The sequence below is a fragment of the Macaca mulatta genome, chromosome X (genome assembly GCF_049350105.2).
Source record: "Macaca mulatta isolate MMU2019108-1 chromosome X, T2T-MMU8v2.0, whole genome shotgun sequence".
NCBI classification, from domain to species: domain Eukaryota; kingdom Metazoa; phylum Chordata; class Mammalia; order Primates; family Cercopithecidae; genus Macaca; species Macaca mulatta.
Genome location: NC_133426.1, coordinates 152,274,752 through 152,291,071, shown reverse-complemented (window position 1 = coordinate 152,291,071; position 16,320 = coordinate 152,274,752). Strand labels below are relative to the sequence as shown.

Genomic DNA, 16,320 nt, shown 5'->3' with positions numbered 1-16,320 from the left:
GTTGAACCTGGGCTGTCACCAGCACACAGTACAAAACTGGAGAACTGTAATCACCAAACATGGATGGCATCATAGTTAGTAAGTAGCAAAGGGACGCTTCTGTTCTGAAAAGAATTATGTCACATAATGAATTTGGAAGTAATTGATGGCAATGGGCTTAGGTTGTCACATCTAAAACAGCAAAATTGTGGGACCATTTGGTTTAAAGAGATACAATTGAATACTGATGGTGAATTATAACTAATAGATGGAATGATGAAAATAGTATACCTGGTAGATTGGTAAGTAGATTGTAAATAGGAAATGGATGTGTCATAATACCCATGACAAATCTGTGTCAGTGAGTTAGTAAAAGATTCAGTTACAGAGGTTTGTCATGAGGGTAAATGGGAAATTTCACACAAAGTCCCCTAGTCCACTGACAGTTCAGTAAGAAGTAAGTAATGTAACTTTTTCTTCCTGTTGTGTTTTTTCTTTATTTATAGACAGTCCAGATATTTATTCCCATTTTAAAATACAAAAGCTTTAAGAGTTTAATACCTAGCTAGTAGTAATGTTAGAATTAGCTATTTTTCAACTTTTATTTTAGAATTACATCTAATAGAAGAATGACTGAAAATAGTATATCTGATAAATTTGGAAGTGGATTGTAAAATGTAGTGGGTACATGTGTAGGTTTGTTACAAAGGTACGTTGTGTGATGCTGAAGTCTGGAATATAAATGAAACTTGTCATTCACGTAGTGAGCATTGTACCCAATAGGTAGTTTTTCAATGCTTACCCATTTTCCTCCCTCTCTCCTCTTATATTCCCCAGTGTGTATTGTTCACATCTTTATCTCTATGTGTATCCAATGTTTAGATCCCACTTATAAACGAGAATATGTGGTACTTGTTTTTCTGCTTCTGCATTATTTTGCTTAGGATAATGATTTCCAGTGACATCTGTGTTGCCGTAAAGAACATGATTTTTGTTGTCTTTATAACGCGGTAGTATTCCATGGTGTATATCTACCACATTTTCTTTATCCAGTCCACTGCTGATGGAGATATGCGTTGATTCCATGTTTTTGCTGTTATGAATAGCACTGCAATGAACATATGGGTGAATGCATCTTTTCAGTAGAATGAATACACAGACACACAAATTAACCTAGACCTATCTAGGGTCAGGAACATCAATGTCACTGTCTTCCACCTTCACATTTGCTCCACTAGATCTTCAGAGGCAGTAACACACATGCTGTTGTCATTTCCTATGATGACAATGCCTTCCTCTGGAATATCTCCTAAAGAAACTGAGGCTGTTTTACAGTTCACTTTGGTTTTAAGAAGTACAAGGAGTACCTTCTAAAATGATAAATAGTATGGTAAATACATATTCCGGTAACATAGTCATTTATTATCATTATCAAATATTATATACTATACATAATTTTATGTGCTATGTTATGACACCACCAAATCATATGAATTTTTCAGCTGTGCTATAATCTTATGGAACCACCATTGTATATGCTCAAATAATAAAAAGTATGGTATAGAAAAATTTAATCTCGTAATATACTTGTTTGTTGTCATCAAATATTATGTACTATATGTATTATATGTGCTACACTTTTTTTTTTTTTTTTTTTGAGGAGTTTTGCTCTTGTTGCCCAGGCTGGAGTGCAATGGCTCAATCTCAGCTTACCACAGCCTCTGTCTCCTGGTTTTAAGCGATTCTCCTGCGTAGCTGAAATTACAGGCATGCACCACCACATGCTGCTAATTTTGTATTTTTAGTAGAGACGGGGTTTCTCTATGTTGGTCAGGCTGGTCTCAAACTCCCAACCTCAGGTGATCTGCCCCCGTCGGCTTCCCAAAATGCTGGGATTACAGGCATGAGCCACCGCACCTGGGCCTGTGCTATACTTTTATATGAATGGTAACACTGTAGGTTTGTTTACACCAGTATTACCACAAACACATGAGTAATATGTCGCGCTAGAATTTTAGGACAGCTACTATGTCACTAGGCAATAGGAATTTTTTAGCTCCATTTGAAACTTATGGGACCACCATTGTATATACAGTCCATTGTTGACCAAAATATTTTTATATGGGGCAGAACTGTCATTTCACATACTGTCCCCTTTCATATTCATTAAATGTTATTATTAACAAGTATTAAAAATGTCAATACATATTTGTTAGGATTGTTAAGTTAGACAATCTATTATATTTTCTGTCCAGTGTGTAATTATTCAGGAAATACTACTTTTTGTTGTTGCCGTTACTACTACTACTTCTATGTTTATTAGTAACACAACAATTTTACTTACCACTTTTAACAGGATGATATTCATAGAAATTGTAATAACTAAATAACCTGATAATATCACACGGGAATATTTTTAAAAATACATTGAACTATTATGATTCAATGAATATTTTTACATTCAGTGAATCTAGTACAATGAGTAGGTGGTTATAATGTAAAATTTAATTATCTCTCACAACAAACATGCTTCTCCACATCTCACTTTAAACCAGTTCTACATACCCAGTGTTTAACATATAGCTCTATTTTTCATATGCCATTTTTCATAATATAGACAGACCAGTGTTCAATTTTATTTCCAGGATGTTGTAGTTTTTTCCAGTTTTTTGTACAGATTGAAATATATTCTGCTTATTGATATTCAATTTGTTCACCCTTTAGATCACTTCTTGCAAATCCATGCCAAAAGAGATCTAAATGCATTTTCATACAGTTGAAGCCTGGAAAACAAAAAGAAGACGTTGGGAAGAGAGAAGAGGTGAGTGGCTTCTGTTGACTGCTTTTGATTCTTTTCAATCCAATATTCAGATTACATATTTTCAAAAATCAATTCATTCTGTTTTTTGAGCACAGTATGTCTTCTATTAATGTACTGTTGGAATGATTGCCTTCTATGTAGTTTGCAAAGTTTGATCCCAACTATTGCCAAAATATGTATTATTCTGTAATCACTCTTGTTGGGTTTCACTATGTTAGTCCCACATTTGGAGGTGAGTTTGAAGTTACAAAAGAAGCAACATTCAGTTTGCATCACCCAGGGCCAAGTGTGCTTCCAGTTAATGAAGTTGGGTCTTATCTCTCTCCTAGGACCCAGACACCACGGGAACTTAACCATGAAAGATGGGCAGTTAGAAAGGATGGTTAGTCTTCACTACATTCTGGAATTTTTGTGTCTGTATGTGAGGAATTAGTCACCTTTACCATGATGGAAGTTCATGTTGTGATAATGTGCTCACTTATGTGCGTGTCACTATTTTGTTAAAAAACTTTAACACGTGTTTCTCAAATATTTCTAACGACAGTTCTGGGATAGAAAATTAATAACAATTTCATGTAATGAGAAAAGTTGTGAGTGATTTTGAACACTACTAGAATTTGATCAAAGGAATTCATAATAACAGGTGTTAATGATCAGTATTAATTATAATTTTTATTAACATTAAAAATTATTGTTATACAGATAGAAAACTTTTGGCCGGGCGCTGTGGCTCACGCCTGTAATCCCAGCACTTTGGGAGGCTGAGACAGGAGGATCACAAGGTCAGGAGATCAAGACCATCCTGGCTAACATGGTGAAACCCCGTCTCTCCTAAAAATACAAAAAATTAGCTGGGCGTTGTAGCAGACACCTGTAGTCCCAGCTACTCGAAAGACTGAGGCAGGAGAATGGCGTGAACCCGGGAGGCGGAGCTTGCAGCGAGCTGAGATCCAGCCACTGCACTCCAGCCTGGGGAACAGAGCGAGACTCCGTCTCAAAAAAAAGAAAAAAAGAAAAGAAAAGAAAACTTTTATTAGATTAAAGTGACTTGTTTGTTTAGGACACCAGAGAAAGTAACCATTGTTTTTCTTTTTCTCATATTGGATTTTTAATGATGCATATACTTTTCTTTTACAGTAATTCATGAATCTAAGATATGCTTACCCCCAGATGAACACAGATTTCTGCATTCCCATATCTTTTTCATAATGAATTCCATGGTAACTTAATATTGAAATCTATGTTTTTGATTTAAACAAACATATATTCTGTCCCCATAATCGAAGCTAATGTGCATTTCTGTGCGTGTTTTGAGCCTGTCATTTGCTAAAATATAGCATTAGACTCTGATTTTTATGTAGTATCAGTTCATGAATGTGAAAAATTTTCACCTGTCTAGATCAAAAAGCATTTGGTGTTTTATGATACAACACTGTAATTAAAGTGGTATACATTTGGATTAATGATATAAACTGAGGATGTAAACATTTTTCTACTATATACACGTTTTCCCATATATCACAACAGTTTGCACTCTTTTCTAACAATGTCTCTGTGAATTACTTGGACAATAACCCTTTATGTTCAAATTTTGACGATACCATTGAGGATGTAGTGTGGCTAATATTTTTCCTGCTTTCTCTAAGGATTTCTTGAATGATGTAACTTGTTGATATTTAGATGTTAAAATAACATCGCTTTGTAAAGTTTCCCTGAATGTAACATCTGTGTTCCCAGTGTGCATTGGCAATGAGAGAATTTGGGCAAAATGAAATCAAAGTCCTTCTTACAAAGTAGACAGTACATATCTGATTTTGGTACATGCCATACACCTTGTTTTTGTCAAGAAATCCATGCTATGTTCTTCATTAATATATAGAAAAGATAAGAACTTTTCTAGCCTTTTTGTTTATGTTGATAATGTTTTTATCTCCGTTATTTTTGCTATTACTGGCAGCCAGGTATATAACCAGGTTTTCAGTATATGTGCTGCTGAGGTGAGCAAGTATAACTAGGTTTTCAAACCCAGCTGTGTTCTCTATGAGTCCTCCTGATATTTTAGACAGTTCTTGTTAGATTATTACACTTACGGTTTTTATGAATTAGAGTTGAATAAAGCCTTATAGCATCAATTATTAACTGATTTAGAATGCAGTGAAAATGGGTTTTAGCAGGTAAGTGATCTAATCTTGTGATAAGAAAATTGTTTTTACTTCTATGTTGCCTTTTAGGTGCCCAAAGTACTCTATCTCTTAGATATGTAATCATTCATCAAATGATGGTTATGACCATAACTTTTATGATGATGGTTAATTTTACAAGTGTTTCTAGGGTGAAGTTTAATTTTCACCTTTTTGGAAATTTGGGAACATTTAAAGGCTAAATCACTTGCTAATATTCGAAGTGAACTTTTAATAAAGTCATGTTCTAATGAATTTTAATGAAAATTTTCAGTTCTTGGCATATCTAGTAAAATGGGAACAAATTGTTTAATAACTATTGCTTTTTATAAATGTTATTCTACATATCTTTTTTATCTATCTGTAACTACCTGGATCTTCATGTAAAACAATCTTTGCCATGTGCCGCATAGACCTCGGGCAGCTGTGAGGATTTGAGGTAATAGAGGCAAGCAATGAGATGGTAACAGTTCTCAGGGGGACTTTGCTGAGGTTCACATCCTGTGGGTTCATATGGTAGGTCTGAATGAGAAATAACTGTGTCATTAATGTATTTATCTTTAGTAAAAATGGATGCTGTGATTACATAAACATTTATGTTTATATTGTCACTTTTTAAGTTTCAAAATTATTTTACACCTCTCCACTTAAAACTAGTAAAAATCATATAAATTAAATTAAATACGTTTATATAATTTTTTGATGATTAAAGAGTTCACAAATTCAGTTCAGACACTCTATCTGAAAGGTTAAGAAGCATCAAATTGATGTTAATATTGGTTATTGTTTTTATCAATACCACAAATGATTATCATTTAAAAGATGGGAAATATTGGTGAGTGTGGAGTGGAGTGAATTGTTCATGCCCCTTGATAATAATCAGTGATGTAGTTTCCATTGTTTGAAAAAAAGGAAATGTCTTTAGTAATTTTTTAAAAAATAATAGATACGGTATAATTTCACAGTAAGTAGAGAACCTGGGCAACATAAAGTGTAGGCATACCTCAGAGATATTGTGTGTTCAGTTTCAGACCACCACAATAAAGTATACATCACAATAAAGCAAGTCACACAAATTCTTTGGTTTCCCCAGTGCATGTAAAACTTATGTTTACACTGTACTCTAGTCTATTAAATATGCAATAGCATTATGTCTAAAAAATACACATCTCAATTTAATAATTCTGTATTGGTAAAAAAAAAAAAATGCTAAAGTCATCTAATCCTTCAGTGAGTCATCATCATTTTACTGGTAGGGGTCTTGCCTCAATGTCATTGGCTGTGGTTGGTAGTTGCTGAAGGTTGGGGTGGTTGGGGCACTTTCTGAAGTTGAAGTTCGCTGTATCAATTGATCTTGCCTTTACAAAAGAGTTCACTGTAGCATGCAATGCTCTTGGGTAGCATTTTACCCACAATTGAACTTTTTTTGCCAATTTGGAGTCAATTCTCTCCAACCCTGCTGTTGCATTTACAACTAAGTGTATTTACTGTTTTCAATTCTTTGTTGTCATTTCAACAATGTTCACGGCATCTTTACCAGGAGTAGATTTCATCTCAAGAAACCACTTTCTTTGCTCGTCCAGGAGAAGCAACTTCTCATTTGTTAAAGGTTTGTCATGAGATTGTAGCAATTCAGACACACCTTCAGGCTTCAATATTTCTTGTTCTCTTGCTATCTCCACCAAGTCTGCAATTACTTCCTCCACTGAAGTCTTGAATGCCTCAAAGTCATCCCTGAGGGTAGGAATCAACTTCTCCGAAACACCTATTAATTTTGATATTTGACAGCTTCCTATAAATCACGTACATTCTTAAGGGAATCTAGAATGGTGAATCCTTTACAGAAGATTTTTAATTGACTTTGCCTAGATCCATCATAGCAATTACTATTTATGACAGCTATAGCCTTATGAAATGTATTTCTTAAATAATAAGCCTTGAAAATTAAAATCACTTCTTGATTCATGGGCTCCAAAATGGATTTTGTGTTAGCAGACAGGAAAACAACATTTATCTCCTTACATTTCTCCATCAGAGTTCTTTGGTCACTAGGTGCATTGTCAATGAGCAAAAATATTTTGAAAGGAATCTTTTTGTTTTTTAAGCAGTGGATCTCAATAGTGTGCTTAAATTAGTAAACCATGCTGTAAAGAGTTGTGCTGTCATCCAGGCTTTGCTGTTCCATTTATAGAGTGCAGGCAGAGAAGATTTAGCATAATTCTCAAGGGTCCGAGGATTTTTAGTATCATAAGTGAGCTTTGGCTCCAGCTTATAGTCATCAGTTGCATTAGCCCCTAACAAGAGAGTCATCACCCTGTCGTTTAAAGCTTTGAGGCCACGCAGTGTTATCTCCTCTCTAGCTATAAAAATCCTAGATGGCATGTTCTTCCATTAGAAGGTGGTTTCATCTGGACTGAAAATCTCTTGTTTCATGTAGCCAACTTCATCTATGATCTTAACTAGATCTGGATAACTTGCTATAGCTTCTATATCAACACTTAGTGCTTGTCCTTACATTTTTGTATGGCAATGGCTTCTTTCCTTAAACCTCACGAATCCACCTTTGCTAGCTTCAAACTTTTCTTCTGCAACTTTCTCACCTCTCTCAGCCTTCATAGAATTGAAGAGAGTCTTGCTTTGGATTAATTTCTGGCCTAAGAGAATGTTGTGTCTGGTTTAATCTGTCCAGAGCACTCAAACTCTCCATATCAGCTATAAGAATGATTTATTTCCTTCTCCTTTGCATGTTCACTGGAGTAGAATTTTTAGTTTCCTTCGAAAACTTTTCCTTGCATCCACAACTTGGCTCACTGTTTGGTGCAAAAGGCCTAGCTTTTGGCCTATCTTGGATTTTGACATATTTTCCTCACTAATCTTAATCAGTTTTTAATTTATAGTTATGGATGTGTGACTCCTCCATTCGCTTGAACGCTTAGAAGTCATTGTGGGGTTTTTAATTGGCCGAATTTCCATAGAATTTTTCTTTTTCTTTTTTTTTTTTCTTTTTGGTCTCAGGGAATAGAGAATCCTAATGAGAGGGAGAAAGAAGGTAAATAGATGAGTGGGGAGACAGTCAGGACACATATAACATTTAACAATTGTTTGCTGTCTTATATGGGTGGGGTTTGTGGCACCCCCAAAACAATTACAATAGTGACATCCATGACAACTGATCACAGATCAGCATGGCAGTTATGATAATAAAAACAATTTCATTTCTTTAAACAAGGTCTGTGATCCTAATCAGCAGGAAGTATCTAGAATGGTCCTTACGCCTTTTCTCTCAAGATTGAGGAATGGACATAAAAAAGGGAGGGTTTGTAACAACTTTTCTGTGACAAAGTTGTGAGTTCTTTTACGGTTGCTATGGACCACCATGTTGAAGGTCACATAACTTGAACATGATCAGATAAACCAAGCGTGCAGCCATGGGAGGAACCTAAGCGCTCAGACCAAGAAGTGGGGACTGAATTAGGAAGTGGACACTGCATGACGAGACCCGGATTCCCACCAGGTTGAGCACTTGTGTCACCCCATGGCAGGATCCCGTCAGATCCTGCCTCCTGGCATCACCTCAATGCAAGAGCCAGTGAGACCATTCTTCATTACCCTCTACTTATAAAATCCAACCCAACCCCTGTCAAGGAGAAAGATTTGAGGCTTTCCTCTTGTCTCCTTGCCAGTCGACTTGCAAACAGTCTCTTTGGTCAAAAGCCAAAACCAAGGTATTGGCTGCTCTGTAAGACACTTGTGGAGTGTTCATAAATGTTTGTTATGAATTACCTCTTTTGAGTTTATCCGAGGTACTATTTTAGGCCTGTGTTTGAAACTGGATTCAATATCATCCAGAATAAAAACAAATGATTTGTTGTAACAGGAGCAAGATTTACTGCCTGTTAAGTTCATTGGGATTTGGAATCCACTTAAACTCCAGAAAACTGAGAAAAATCTAGAACCTGAAGAGGAGCAATGGAATAGTGGGGTTTAATATTCACTAATAATAGCAACATGTGCAGGATTAACCTCAGAAATTCTAGGACTTATATGTTTTAAGTAGTGTCTAAATTGGAAATTGCTGTGGCATTAAGAATTAGCCTTGACAGCCACAGTGATGAACACTGTGATACACCTCAGTGATATGCTTATGATATTTTATGTAACTCAAGTAGTTTATACATGTTACTCCACTCAAACTTCACAGCCAATCTGTGCTATCAAATTAATAATGACTTTTATATAATATAGGTGTTACCTGGATCAAATGAAATAATCTCCAAATATATCTTATATAATCCAATTAAGTCAACATTGAGTAAATGTTAATAATTATCCTTATTGCTACTATATTTATTAAGTTGAACAAATATAATTTACAGAAGGAATTCATAGATGAGTGTAGAAAGGTTGTGCAAGGCACCACAGAAAATTAATGGAATTGTTTTCTTTCTATGAAATGAATTTGTCTTAATTTTTCATAATAAATGTTTTGCTGTCTCACCATAATTGGGGAGCCTAGGAAAATATATTCAATATTCAGATTTATTAATTTATTTCATTCTTGTTTCTTAAATGTTAGCTTCCTAGTCTTTTTTCTTTCTTTCTTTCTTTTTTTTTTGAGATGGAGTTTCACTCATGTCACCCAGGCTGGAGTGCAACGGTGTGATCTCGGCTCACTGCAACCTCTAGCTCCAGGTTCGAGGGATTCTACTGCCTCAGCCTCCTGAATAGCTGGGATTATAGGCACCCGCAACCATACCAGCTAATTTTTGTTTTTTTAGTAGACACAGGGTTTCACCATATTGGCCAGGCTGGTCTCAAACTTCTGACCTCAGGTGATCCACCCGCCTCGGCCACCCAAAATGCTGGGATTACAGGTGTGAGCCACCACGCCTGGCCCCTAGTCGTTTAAAATTAAGAAAAATACTTATCCAAGCAAATCTATGTTATGTCTACTAAAGGAAACTAAATAGTTTTGTGTCTATATGTGTGAAAACTTTATTTATCCTACCAATTTTTGATTGATTTTTGTTTTGAATACAATCTTATTTTTGCTGTATGATTGTGGCTGGAATATAGGCAAAATAACTTTGTCATTTTTTTGTCTTTTATTCTTGCCTCATTTCCTTAACTGTCAACCAGTTCTCTTCATTTTTCAGATAATTCCATAAAGATAACAATCTCCCTTTGTATAATGAATTGCAGTATTTAATAAATAGCCTGCATAATCAGAGTTGTTAAGTCACCAAGAGTTACTTCTAATTGTAGAACTGGCCTATCACATCATGAGTTTTATGAACTGTCAGCTCAATACGGGTCTTACAGCCATTTGCTTCATTTAACATGTCATATCAGCCACCAGTTATTTTTGGAAACTTTGAATTTGTAAGCCACGATTACCTTGTGTTTATTATTAGTATATAATTGTTAAGAATACCATTTAGGAACTCCTGTGGTAGATTCTTCACATTTTTTTCTTTGTATAACTTTTTATTAATATCTTTGATATGCATTAGAAAATAAGCAGAAGAATTTTATCATAATTCTTTTAAAATAATATAAAGAGTGCTAGTTATGGACAGGCAATGAATTAGAAATGAACAATACAGGACTTACTCATTATTAACGTGGATAAAGCCTGAGTTACACAATCCCTTCAATTTTGTGTATAAGTGCTTTTTCATGCATGGATATCTGTGAATATATGTATACATATGTATATTTTTAGGGAATTTTAACTTTTGAACAAGTCTTCACTCAATTATTGCTGGTGGTTTGAGGAAGGTTGTCATTCTTTTTAACCTATCCTTTTTTCTTCTCAGTTAAAACTATCAGTTAGTTGTCACATTTTACATATTTGTGAGTAGGGAATCAGTGTCTATATATTTAGACTGAACTCAGTACAGACAGCCTCATTCTGTATCATAATCAGTGATTTGCAAATTTTGAGAAGTCACAATTCTAATGGATTGGTAGAGCTTTACTGCCAGCCCCTTCAAGATTTTCATCCTCCAACTGCAGAACCAGTAAATTATTACTAATAGAAATGAGAAAGAAAATATACATGCTGATAGCTACACAGGTTGTGAATAGTAAATTAGTATGTCATTTATTTTAGGTATTCAATGTTGCATAGTCATACTATAATTATGTAGCTTGTTTTTTCGTAGGTTCCGAAAGAGTCTACAAATGTTATCTCCTTAATCCTTGCAACTTACCTGAGTCATTGATTCAGTAAAACATTCAATGGCACATGTTTGTTGTTAGGGTCAAAAGAGAGAATCCATCTAAAGGCCTCATGGACATTGCAAACCATGTAAGTCATCAATTATGTAACTACTGCTGCTTCTTCTTCACCTCCTTGTAGTGATACTGGTATAGAGTAGTCATAGTGGTAGAGACTATATTACTAGTACTTTGGTAAAAATAAGAGCATGTTCAATAAACACCTTTTATTAGGTCAGATTGGAGGACATATAGCAGCAAAATGAATTTCTTCCTATTTTCTGAGGTTAATGTGAATGATTTCTGCAAGGTTAACACTGCATAGCAGTCTTAATCTTGTTCCATGATCACATGATTATCTGTGATTACTATGCTTATCTGTGCATTTCTGGGTTTTTTTTTTCCATTTCCGAATGTATGTTCTACACATGTCCTCAATCACCGTGACAAATCAAAACATTAGGATCCTGTGTCTTTGGTACCAATTTGTTGTGGGTATGAAATGTGGAAATCCATATGAAAATCTGAACTACACACCTGCCAGGCATGTAATCATTCAGCAAATTTTCCTGTTAGCACTACTGCTGGCGGTACTAGTGCTATAACTAATGGTATCAGTCTTAGTAACCCTGCTATTATATTACTACTAAGAAGAGTAACATCAGTTATCACTCATAGGATTTCACTGGTGGTTTTTCATATACATATTATAATGTGTTTTGCTTTGTTCTGCTTTATTGTTCAGTTTATATATTTTTCTAGAATACCCTGTGGCTATCTATGCCACAGAGATAATTTATTTGCAGTGCAACCCACTGCAAACACAGGTAAGGGGAAGTTAATGGTTGAAGATGACAGACTCTAGATTTTACTCATCCATGATTGCAAATTATAAAATATTACATCCTTACCTTATTTCCTTACTTTAATTTGGTATAATTCTTGCACAGAAATAGTGAATAGGACATCCCCACTTGGTTCCTGATCTCAGGAGTCAAGCATAAGAACGTTAACAATGAAGCCTTAATTTATCTGTGGTTTTTCATAGATGCCATTCAAGCAATTGAGGACATACTCTGTGCTATACCTGATTTGTTGTTATTGTTTTTCAGATATGGATGTTAGATTTAGTGACACATCTCTCTGCATCTAGTGAAATGGTCTCCTTTTTTCCAGTTTCATCTGTTAATATTGAAAATTGCCAGGCTTTGCCTGGGTTCCCATTCTCTGCACTGGAGTCGATATTCTCTCTCTGAGAAGTTGGCAGGACTTCTCAGATGGACTGTTCTAATGTGTCTCTTCTCTCACAGATCACTCTATGGTGTCTGAAAGACAAGCTTTTCTGTATATATCTGGATTTTATGTTGTTTTAGACACCAGATAAATTTGATCCCTGTTCCTTCATCTGATCTGGAAACTGTAGTCTCCACTTACCAAATGGTAGAAGCCTGGAAATCCTTAGACATATAGAGGCTTATGTACAAGAAACTCATAACTTTTACATATTATCTATTCCTTACCACCTAACCTCTGATATGGCTCATTATTTTTGAGACCATTCCAGTTGTATGATTACACGACTAGGATTTTAAAATAGTTTTCAGGAAAGCATTGCACCACCTAATTCATCTGGTAAGGGCTTTAAGTCATTAGCAATCCTGAAGTCTCCTCTTGGAAGGGTTTGTATTTTCCAAGAACTGAGTATACGGTTGGACCCTTCTACAAATCCATCTTTCTTTTTTGATAAGATCCTTATTTTTCTGAGATTGATTGATGGTTAATGCTGACAGTTTGTGAAGGTACTTCGTGTAGTATCTCTTTGTTTTCTCCCAACCTTACAAATCTAGTGGTTTTAATGTTTTAATCAATCTAGCTAGACAGTGATAGCTCCATTTTTTAATGCATTGCTGTATTAAAGAAATTCTCATTCCACATCATCACAGTCAGTAAGTTCCAAGTGAGGCACTTAGGAGAACTCTGCCTTCGCATCATAAGTCTGAAAGTACCTGCTGCCAGCTGTTCCTGGATTGCTCTCTCATGCATCAGAATTAACAAGATCTTGGGACTGTTTGGTGTAAAGAAAGACAGTTAATAGCACTGGTGAATTATAGATAATAGAACTACCCACATACTTATCTCCTAGACGGTTAAGTAGGTTGTAAATAGGAAATTTCATAGGTATTTTTTCTTCTCTAGATGTGCCCTCTATGTCGCCATCAACGTAGTATCTCGTGTTGTTATATTTGAGGATCCAAGCGTATCTTCACATGTTTTCTCATTAATCTTCAAGACAAATCTGTGTCAGTATGTAAAAGATTGTGAGGATATGTGAGAAGATTCACATAAAATTCCCAAGTACATTGATGTGGTGTAAGTGAGCATTTCAGAAATATAAATTATTGTTGTTGCTCTTGTCCTTTTATTTGTATTTACCTTTATTTTTTCACATAACTTATGAAATAAGGCAATGAAATATAATGAGATATACAGTAGTCTCTGACTCTGTATGTGTTCAGTGCTTGTTCTTGCATGGTAAACAGCCTATCATCGTCTGTGTGAGTTAATCCTAAGGCCAATGGAAGAAATAAATACTGGCACAACTGGGTCAAAATAGAAATCGCTCTTCAGATGTTTGCCCTCACAGCTTTTCTAGACCACTAAGGGTCCCAGATATTGGGCATATTTCTTCTCTGCTGCTCCATATCAACAATTATATTTGTTTCAGTGAAGAAAGGCTATGAAACCTTGCTACATTTGTGTCCCGCTTTGTAGCAGGATAATAGGTGAATGATCACATAGGTTTTAGTAATTTCAGGTAGGAGTGAGAGCAAGGTTCCAATCATGGCCAGGAGAACTGGATTGGGCCAGGCATCTCCCCACATACTGTCTTACAACCTCCCTCTGATTCAGATTATTTCAGGGAAAATCAGAGCACAAAAGGCTTGTAGGAAAATTCAAAAGTTATGAGTTAAAAGTGTAGTTTCCTCTCAAAGGATGGATGAAGAAAATAAGTTTCTCTCTTTCACATCTCTAATGTACTTTAGCTTCACTTAGGAACTTTTGCAATTCTTGTCATTTTTATTCTATGTATTTGGAATGAAGGAATATATGGAGAAAATAAGGATGTGGTAGGTGTCTTGGAGGGTTTTTTTGTAAACTTTAGGGAGATCAAACCATGTGAAATGCTACATATATAAAAACTTCCATTTTTACAAGTGAGAGAAGATAAAGATACTTCTTAAGAAAAGGAAACATGTCCAAGCTTATTCTCTCCTCCTGTCAATCATCTAGGTAAACATGGAGAAGATTAGCGGGTCTCCACTTAAGGAGGGATGCAGTTTGGAGAGCAGTGGGATGGGCATTCTCTAGGACTTATGAATCAGATTGTTCAGGCATCATGTTCTATTGAGGGGAATGATGAAACCTGCAGGGGACAATGGTGGGGGATAGGGCAGCACTTCCATAATCAGCCATGTTGTGTGCAATGCCCTACTCAGAAAGGTGCCATTTATGTAGATTATATGTCACTGGCTCCTTTCTGGGTAGAGTAAGGCTCACCATGTATATATTCGTGGTGGCCTTTGGACCTGTGTTGGGGTAGAGCTGCAAGGGCCTCAAGCTGCCTTCCCTGATAACAGGAGAACCTAGCTGGCCATGTGGACCTCAGGCATCCTCAAGATGATTTCAATGGTGCATTCCTACCAATGCAAACACCTACAGGTTATAGAAGAGAAAGATGAGATGAAGATCGTTCCTAATAGAGTAATAAAAAATGGTAACAAGCTTGTTCTCGCCTGGTCCTGGCAATCACTGGGTAAACATAGAGCAAGTGAGAGGGTTCTCACTGAGGCAGGCATGAAAGTTGGTGGGCAGTGGGCTGGACATTCTCTAGGACTTCATAATAGGTAAGTTCCAGATTCAGGCATCCTACTGTGTTGAAGGGTGTGATGAAAGATGCAGGGGACAATGGTGGGGGATGGGGCAGCCCCTCCACAATCAGCCATGCTGTGGGCAGTGCTCTACTTAGAAAGGTGCCAGTCACTTACATTACATGTCACTGTGTCCTTTCTGCGTAGAGTAAGGCTCACTAACTACAAGTTTGTGGTGGCCTTCGGACAGGTAATGGGGTGGAGCTGCAGGAGTTGTCTTTAATAATGCCAGGAGATCCTAGCTGATCACCTGAACCTCAGGCATCCTCAAGATGTGAACACCTGTATGTTAGAGAAGAGACAGATAGAAGACACGAAGTTACTTCCTAACAGAAGAACAGAAAATGGAACACGTTTGTTCTCTCCTGCTCCTGGGTATGATCTGGGCAAACACCGAGCAGGTGAGAGTACTTTTACTGAATGAGATATGCAAATTGGAGGGCAGTGAGCTGGAAATTCTCTAAGAGTGATGAATAAATAAGATCAGGGTTCAGTCATTCTGTTGTGTTTAGGAGAGTGATGAAAGCTGCTGGGAGTGACCACGCGAGACTGGGCAACACCTCCCTATTCAGCCATAATGTATGCGGTGCCTTTTCTAGAACGGTTCCAGTCACTTGGATTATATGTAACTGGTTCCTTTCTGGGTGGAGTAATATCACCAAACACAACTTTTGGGTGGCCTTTGGACCCCTGATGCAGTGGAGTGTCAGGGGCCTTCAACTGCTTTCTCGAATGCCAGAAGATCCCAGTTGGCCATGTGGACCTCAGGCATCAAGATGATTTCGATGGTGCATAACTAACAGTATGAGCACTTATGTGTTAAAGAAGCAAAGGTAAAAGATGAATATATGTTTTGTAGAAGAGGAGAAATCGGGGAAAAGTACGTTCACTACTGGTCTTGGTAATTATCTGGGTAAACAAAGCAGATGAAAGGGTGCTCACTGAAGGAGGCATGCAAGCTGAAGGGCAATGAGCTGGGTATTCTCTAGGACTTATGAATAAGTTAAGTTCAGGGTTCAGGCACCGTGCTGTGTTGAGGCAAGTGGTGAAAGCTGTAGGGTATAACTGTGCAACATGGGGTAGCAACTCCACAATCAGCCATACTGTGTGCAGTGCTCTACTGAGAAATGTGCAGTTGCCTAGATTATATGTCACTAGTTCCTTTCCAGGTAGAGTGAGGCACACCAAG

General features: G+C 36.6%; 3 non-coding genes across 3 annotated transcripts; all 3 read left to right on the top strand.

The window, feature by feature from the left end:
- Positions 1-11,175: 11,175 nt before the first annotated feature.
- MIR891A (microRNA mir-891a) lies at positions 11,176-11,254 on the top strand. The gene has a single exon (NR_032701.1). It is a non-coding gene; the product is annotated as a microRNA mir-891a (primary transcript).
- Positions 11,255-14,682: 3,428 nt separating this feature from the next.
- Positions 14,683-14,759, top strand: MIR892B (microRNA mir-892b). The gene has a single exon (NR_032723.1). It is a non-coding gene; the product is annotated as a microRNA mir-892b (primary transcript).
- A 454-nt stretch (positions 14,760-15,213) lies between these two features.
- Positions 15,214-15,288, top strand: MIR892A (microRNA mir-892a). The gene has a single exon (NR_032702.1). It is a non-coding gene; the product is annotated as a microRNA mir-892a (primary transcript).
- The last annotated feature ends 1,032 nt before the right edge of the window (positions 15,289-16,320 follow it).